At 38.5% G+C, this 7,348-nt stretch overlaps 1 protein-coding gene across 1 annotated transcript in view; it reads right to left on the reverse strand.

Moving 5' to 3' along the window:
* rimbp2b (RIMS binding protein 2b) overlaps positions 1 to 7,348 on the reverse strand; it is a 72,054-nt gene that overhangs the window by 48,912 nt on the left and 15,794 nt on the right. Inside the window, exon 2 of the mRNA XM_015014357.1 lies at positions 4,077 to 4,158. The gene's annotated coding sequence lies outside the window, so the exon portion shown is untranslated. The remainder of the gene's footprint in view (positions 1 to 4,076; positions 4,159 to 7,348) is intronic.

The following is a 7,348-nucleotide window of genomic DNA, read 5'->3' on the forward strand; positions in this document are numbered from 1 at the left end:
TTTTTTTCCTTTTTGTTGGAAAATGCACCTTAAAATGTAAAAAAAATAGCTAGCTAGCCAGCTACTTAGCAAGACAGACATATAGACAGACAGACAGATAGATAGACAGGCTAAATTTAGTAATATTGGGTTTAAAAGACAAAGTTTAATTTGATATCTGTATAAACTTGTTTCAATCAAAACTGACTCACACAACACCAGTTAGTTTCTAACTTAGGACCCTTTAAATATTAACTCAAAACTTTACTAGCTGAGCTATCCACCTCAATGCCTGTTCCTGCGCAAATAATGTGACAATCAAGGACAATCTATGAGTATTATAATTTTTTTAAATTATATTATTACACAAAAATAAACTGTACACACATGGACGAAGCTGTTTGCACCCCTCTGTTAGTGACTCAAAAACCCACAATGGTCACTTTGAAACTGACAAAAGTAATAATTATTAAAAATGTGCTGAAAATTGACCAATACAAATCATACACTGTGTTTCTGTGAAGTGCTCAGAAGCTGGAACATTTAAATAAAGTGGAAAACATCTGAGAATGTCGCTGTATTCCCACTTTAACGTTACACATTTTTGCCTTCGTACACTCAGTGCAAATTTTGTTCCAAAGCTGTAACAGACGAAGAGAGAGGAGTGCAACACACACTCCAGCTCCATATGTATTCCACTTTATTTAATCAATGTTTCAGCCTTCCTGTCCTCCACAAGTACACTAATCTTGAAAAACGCCAGAGGGCTGGAACATTCAAATAAAGTGGAATGCATATGAGGATGTTCCTGTATTTCCCTAGCACATAAAACCAATGACAGATGCCAAGCATGCCCTTTCTGGAAGGTTTTTTTTTTGTGTGTGTTTACAGCTATTTGTGTTTACAGGTATTTCACCCAGCTACTCCGGGGACACATCACAGAGACGCACCGGATCTTGTCGAGTCCGCTGGCGGACTGCCCTTGTATTGATCGTCAATAAACATGATACATATTTGAGCGACGCTGGCAGAGCTGCCGCTTGTCACCATGGCAACAGGCTTTAAAACGCAAGCCGAGACTGATGATGTGATGGCCGATGGTTGAACATCAGACACGCGGGAAGGTGGAGGTGCCAGATGGCGGTGACAGTGTTTACTGTCATTTTTCACATTCGCCCCTGCGTGTTTATATACACGACGGCCGAGGCGAATCACAACGAGGCGTTTACTGACCCTGGAGTTCCACCACTCAAGAAGTCAGGAAAAAAAAAAATGGTGTATATTGATATATAAGCTGTCAGTGTTCATAAAATGGACTGTTAGAATCTTTCAAAAAAAGTAGGTAAAGAGCCTGGTTTTGCCCGTTTTTTTTTTTTTTTTTTTTTTTTACCTTTGGAAAAAAAAAAAATCTGATACAAGGAGGGAGGCGAGTCAGTTTAGAGCAAATTGCAAGTGACATTACTGTCAGCTTGCCATCCCAATCTCCTTCATTGGACTTGTCTGTGTTTGTGTCTCCGTTCGCCGTGCCAGGTGCAGGGAGGCTTCAGAGCCATGTTGCAGTCTGTGGAGACCAGCCTGTCAGTCCCGCTCACCATGTGGGGACAGTTTGTCCCTCGGGTTGCTTCCCCCGAACTCAGCAGGCTGACAATGGGCGAGGAGAGACGCGCTGGCTGCCGTTGAGTAGGGAAGGTCGGAGGAGGTCAGCAAAGAAAACAGTCCTAATGGAGTATTTATTTGGGGCAGAGAGCCGCACACAAAGACAGCTCATCTAAAGGGCTTGAAGCAAGAGCATATAAATTGAAATGATGTTGGACCAAATGGTCCCATTACTGCTGAATCCCTCCAGCTCCAACCTTTCATAGGAGTAATCCTGCATTATTTTGTTCCTACTTCTGCTTCAAGCATGTTCAATGTTTTTTGAACCAACCTTTACCAAGGATTACAGGAGCCCACATGTTTTCTCTCAGATTAATGTTGATCAGCATTTGGTTAGGGCTGCTTCTGTCCTGCTGAGCTCTCTGGACTGACAGCAACAGTAACTCTACCTAAACCGTCGACTCGTGGTTTAAACACGATCCCAACCTGACTGATTAAGGAGCTTCCCTCCCAAATACCACTTCCATCTTGGATCGCATCAATCCGTCCTGTTGGCTGCGTACGTCGGCTTGTTGCTAATGTCATAACGCGCAAAAATAATCAGTCGCCTTTAGATGCCACAGCACAGAGACATTGTGAGAAATACGTACAATTTACTTTTGGCCTATAAGGGACCCAGCTCTATTTTTTCTCTCAACTCAGGCTGGGATTAGATCAAGTCTGAATTCTTTCAAAGAGTTTTGAGGAATAAAGAACAGCACATTGCAGGTTTAAATATGCATTTGTAAGACGCTATTATCTGTAAAATAGATTAGAAAAAGTTATTTGAGGGTTTCATTCATTTTACACACAACAATAAGACGTAACATTATTTGCTCATTCACAATTCATGATTAATCTGAACTACGGTATCTAGTCTGTTGGATCTGACACATCGCCTGGCCCTCGCTCCCAACACGTCCTGGCCCCGGTTCACCACTGTTAAAATAGCAAAAATGCTATATCAAGAAATCTAACAAAAATGGGCTGAATCAATCAGCATAGTGGTGGCATTTCTACTTTTGTCTGGGAATCTAGGTTTAGGAGTGAGTTTATGGAAACTTCCAACCATCATCCCAAAAGTTGTGAGGTCAGACACTGATGTTGGACAGGAAGGCCTGGGCCACAGGGTCCGCTGTAAATTATATCAAAGGTGTTTAGTTAATTTGAGATCAGAACGGCCAAGTTCTATTATTATTATTATTATTATTATTATTATTATTATTATTATTATTATTATTATTATTATTTTATTGCTGTGCTGTGGTGCAGTCACATTGCAACAGTAAGTGCCTGTCTCCATATTGTTCCAAAAAATTGGTAGCATAAAATGTCTTGACATAAAATGTCTAATTGCTTAAACATTGAAAACAGTATTTATTTTGAATACATTTACTGTGAGGATAAATAATCATTTACCTTAATGCAAGAAAATACTTCTTTTCTTTAATACCCTCACAATTTGTAGTTCATTTAAATGTAATAAATGAATTAAAAAGTACAAATATTGTAAGTGAATTATAAGCAATGGACTGAAATAAAGTGTCCTTTAGTTGAATTAAGTGGTTTGTCAACAGAACTAAGAGGGGATTAAAAAAACAACATGTCTGGATTTGAATAATCATCCAAATCCAGACATGTCAATCATGACGACTCTCTTTAAACAACACAGCTTCAGCATACATGCAATCACACTGAGTTTCAATTAAAACCCCTAAGTCCAGAGAACCATTTAGCATTTTCTTGGATCTGGCTCATGCTGTTGAACATATTTTCAAGCAAATAATGACTGCTTTATCACAGCCACAGTGCCTCAGAGCAAAAAATAAAAAAACAGCTATTTGGAAGCAGTTCAGTCATTTCTTTCATCTTCTCTCCACAATTTTTTATTTCTTTCTCCTTTTCTGTGTTTGTTCCCTTTAGCTTTTGTACCGGGTAAAGGCCACTCCAGCTGCAGGAGTGACATTTCTGGGGCACTGTAAAGAAAACGTCCTTCAAGAAACACCAAATGAAAATGCACAAGCAGTGCAACACAACTGACCTTTTACAGTGGTACAAAAACACAGATATTGCAGTGTACCTCTGGATATTGCAAAGTGGCATTGTGTGGAGCTTCTTCTTGATTTGTTGTGTGTACAAAAGAAACCAACAAAGTGACAACCGAGTATTGGCTTGAACAACGTGAATGTCAACAAACATGAACAATAACACGACTCTGTCATATTCACATGTATCCGGCTAGATTTAATGCTTCTGATTAGGGTGTTTATCGCTTTTTTTTTTGTCATTTCTGACAACCCTCTATCTTTTGAGAGCCAAGCTATCTTTGTCACCCATTCTCTCACACTCTCTCCCCAGGGATGTTTGGCTGTGAAGATAGTGGGGAAAGGCTCTCGGGTGGAAATCAATTTTAACCTTCATCCTTTCATTCAGAGGCCAGGATATATTTTTGGAGCACTTACCAAAGTCTGACATGTTTGATTCTTTTTCTTCACCTCTGCTTCGAGTGCTTCACACTCCTTCCTTCTGGTGCTGATCTCAGTCTCCTGAGAAGAAGAAGAAGAAACAAAACGAAGAGGATAAATGTCAGGAAATGAAGATTTTATCCACATCAGGACAAAAATAGAAACAGGACCTCTCAGTAATTAGGTTTTTGCAAAAGTGTATGTTCATATTACCATTGGAATATATGTTAATGTTCTTAATTCAGATGGACAGAAAGGATACTGTAAATATTTAAAATGAATGAATAAAACAAAGAAAACATAGGATGTGGACCTTGATCAGTAATAGGATCTCAAAGAGAAATGTTTGTAATGCAAGCCTTCTTATATTTGACCCCATATGCTCACTGATGCAAAAAGATTTGGCCTCATCTAAAACAAATGTTAACATTTGTAAATTTGAAAACACACTCTGGTGGAGAAGTTTCAACAAATCCAAAGGAAACTTGAGTGTGTGAAAAAAACAAAAAGAACAAAAAAACGACAGAGTCGGTGTTAAAGCATACTGGAAGTATTAGGTTTCAGAAAGAATACCCAATCAAATTCACTCCACTGTTACAAATTTATAGTGAAGTCTTAATTAAAAGGAAACATTTCATTACAACAACCATCAAGGATCTACTTTAAAAGTCCCAACATGTTAATATGAGTGAGTGTAAAATGTTAACATTATCTTAACATAAAATTGATCATTTTGCTTTCTCTTGGCATAAAAACAGGACAAAACGACACTGTCCACAGAGGGCGAAGACGGTACTGAACTCACCAGTTGTGAGATAGTAATTTTGTAAATGTTTTAAGAGGATTGAAATAATTCAGGTAGAAATATGATTCAGTCTTAGGTGGCTTTTAAAAATAAGAACAGCTCCAAATCACATTGCAAACAAAATTTGCCATCATCGTATAAAAAGCAAAAAGAAAGAGGAAATAAACAAGAATGGAGAAAAACAGCAGTTTCTGCATTTTTCTTTACAAAACACTAATATTTATGGTAAAATTGACTAATGCTAGAACAATTAGCTTCCCTGTGTGTAAGTGAATTTCAGAGAACGGCTCGCCCAACCTATAAATGCTGTTTGGAAAAATCCTGAAGCAGGCAAAGCTGGTCCTGACTGAATGTCTTGTTAGTTTTATCTACAGCAGGTTTCTATGCATTATTGCATGTCATTAAATGGTACTGAAGATCCCGTTTTTATGTTATAGCGTGACTCTCTAACACAGTTACATCACCAGAAGTTTACGTGAATAGTTTTTATTTTTAACCAAACGTATTCGGCAATTGAGTCTGAGGTTGAGTGTTCCAAGATTAAACTCTAATATTAAACAGGATTTTATCTGTGTCAGTGTGTGTGTGAGCGGTGCACACACACACACGCGCACGTGCTCCAGCAGCAGAACGCCACATGCCCCTGAGCAGGACTAAAATAGGCACCACTGGAGCCACCAGAAGCCCTCAGCAAATAATACATGCTGAGCGTGGGAACGCGTGATTGTGCACAGCTTGACTGGACTCTGAATGCGGGATATTGGAATCCATTCAAATGGATGAAATTTTCATTTTTGCTCCATCTGCTGGTTATATATATATATATATATATATATATATATATATATATAAATATATATATATATATATAGACAGTTGGCATGTTTGAGTCTTTGACCCCCGTGTGTCTCATCGCGGGACGTACAGATTAACGGTGCCATGTTGGGTTAACGTTTGAACCTTCCAATCTGATAAAAAAAATAAATAAACAGTATTTTGTTTTTAAGCAATAAAGTAAGATGTAAAGACAATGTAGAGTTTTGGTTACAGTCATTTTAAGGTTAATCTTACTGATTATCATCTGTACTTTAGATTTTAAAAACCTGCTGAGCACATGTATTTATGTATTTGCCCCCATTGGTAGCAATAATTATTTATTTATTATATTTAAGGTCCCTCAGATAAATTAATCTTTACTTTAAACATCCCCTTTTTTGATTTTCATTGATTCATTTGGGGAGTAATCATGTCAGGGTGTCAGGAAATAACCAATGGTGCCACAAATGTCTTTATTACAGGACTGCATTTAGTTCTCTGTAAGGATGGAGCGGCAAGAACATTTAGATATCGATACGAGACATTAATATTAATATCGCATTAATATCGCCCAGTGACCGATATCATAGATATTATATATCTTTCCCTATCCTGACAAAATGACCACACTGCCTACTTTGCGTCTTTGCTTCACTTAAGTACCCTCACAATCCTGTGCTGCATCACCATCACTGTCACATAGACTAGAAATAAAAAAAACATCACATCGATAATCCTCTCCAAAATAAATGTCAGCAAGATGAAAATACACACATTGGTTTTTATGATCGGCCAGTTTTACATATCGGACTGATACCGCTAAATATTAAAATACTGATCTCTGAGCATAATTTTTGAATCTTTATCTTGTTAAAATACAGCAAAAACACTCATTTTCTGTCTATTATCAGATTTTTATTCAGCATGTCTTGCCACTTCAGAGGTCATGTTGTCATGTAATCTAATATGGTTTCCAGGGCTTTGGGAAGGTAAACCAAATGAAGTGTTTCCATACTCATCCTTTGTTTTAGCCCAAACCCATGTGAGCTGTTTGGTCCTAGACCCACCTGATCAACGGGAGCAGTTTCATCACGGCTTTCGGACACGCCACATTTATGCTCGTCATGGTAGGACAGAAAATACGTCTCTTTTTCAGGTGTTATTGTTTTTATGCTTATATCTTCTTCAGGAGAAGAAACCACCAGCACAAGCCAATGAAAGCTAACAATGCACCTTTGAGCAGATCCCTGCGCGCGAATCACTCAGAGCCTCCGCAGACAGCTCGCTTGCCCTCTTCTGTGTGGGCTCATGTCTAATACGTACAATTTTCTGAACCAGTCAGTTACGGGACTGATGAATATTTCACACAGCCGTTTGTGCAGGCGGAGACTCGTGCACTCTCAGACATACAGACACATACAAACACTCCACTTGCAGGCTCACCGAGGCCCATTTGTTTGGAGCACATTCGCCAATGTTCAATTAAAAATCTCTCTGATAAAAGATTCAAATGGCTGCCATTGTGAGTAATGAGTTCTTGTATAAGTGAAGAGGCGTTTACAGCACAGCAGATGAAGACAGATGCAAAAGACCAACCCCCTTAGGCTGTGTCTAGCATTTGTGCCTCTGTGGCACTAATGCAAATGTA

The sequence above is a fragment of the Poecilia latipinna genome, unplaced genomic scaffold (genome assembly GCF_001443285.1).
Source record: "Poecilia latipinna isolate Pla-1442-1.1 unplaced genomic scaffold, P_latipinna-1.0 Scaffold1809, whole genome shotgun sequence".
Lineage (NCBI taxonomy): Eukaryota > Metazoa > Chordata > Actinopteri > Cyprinodontiformes > Poeciliidae > Poecilia > Poecilia latipinna.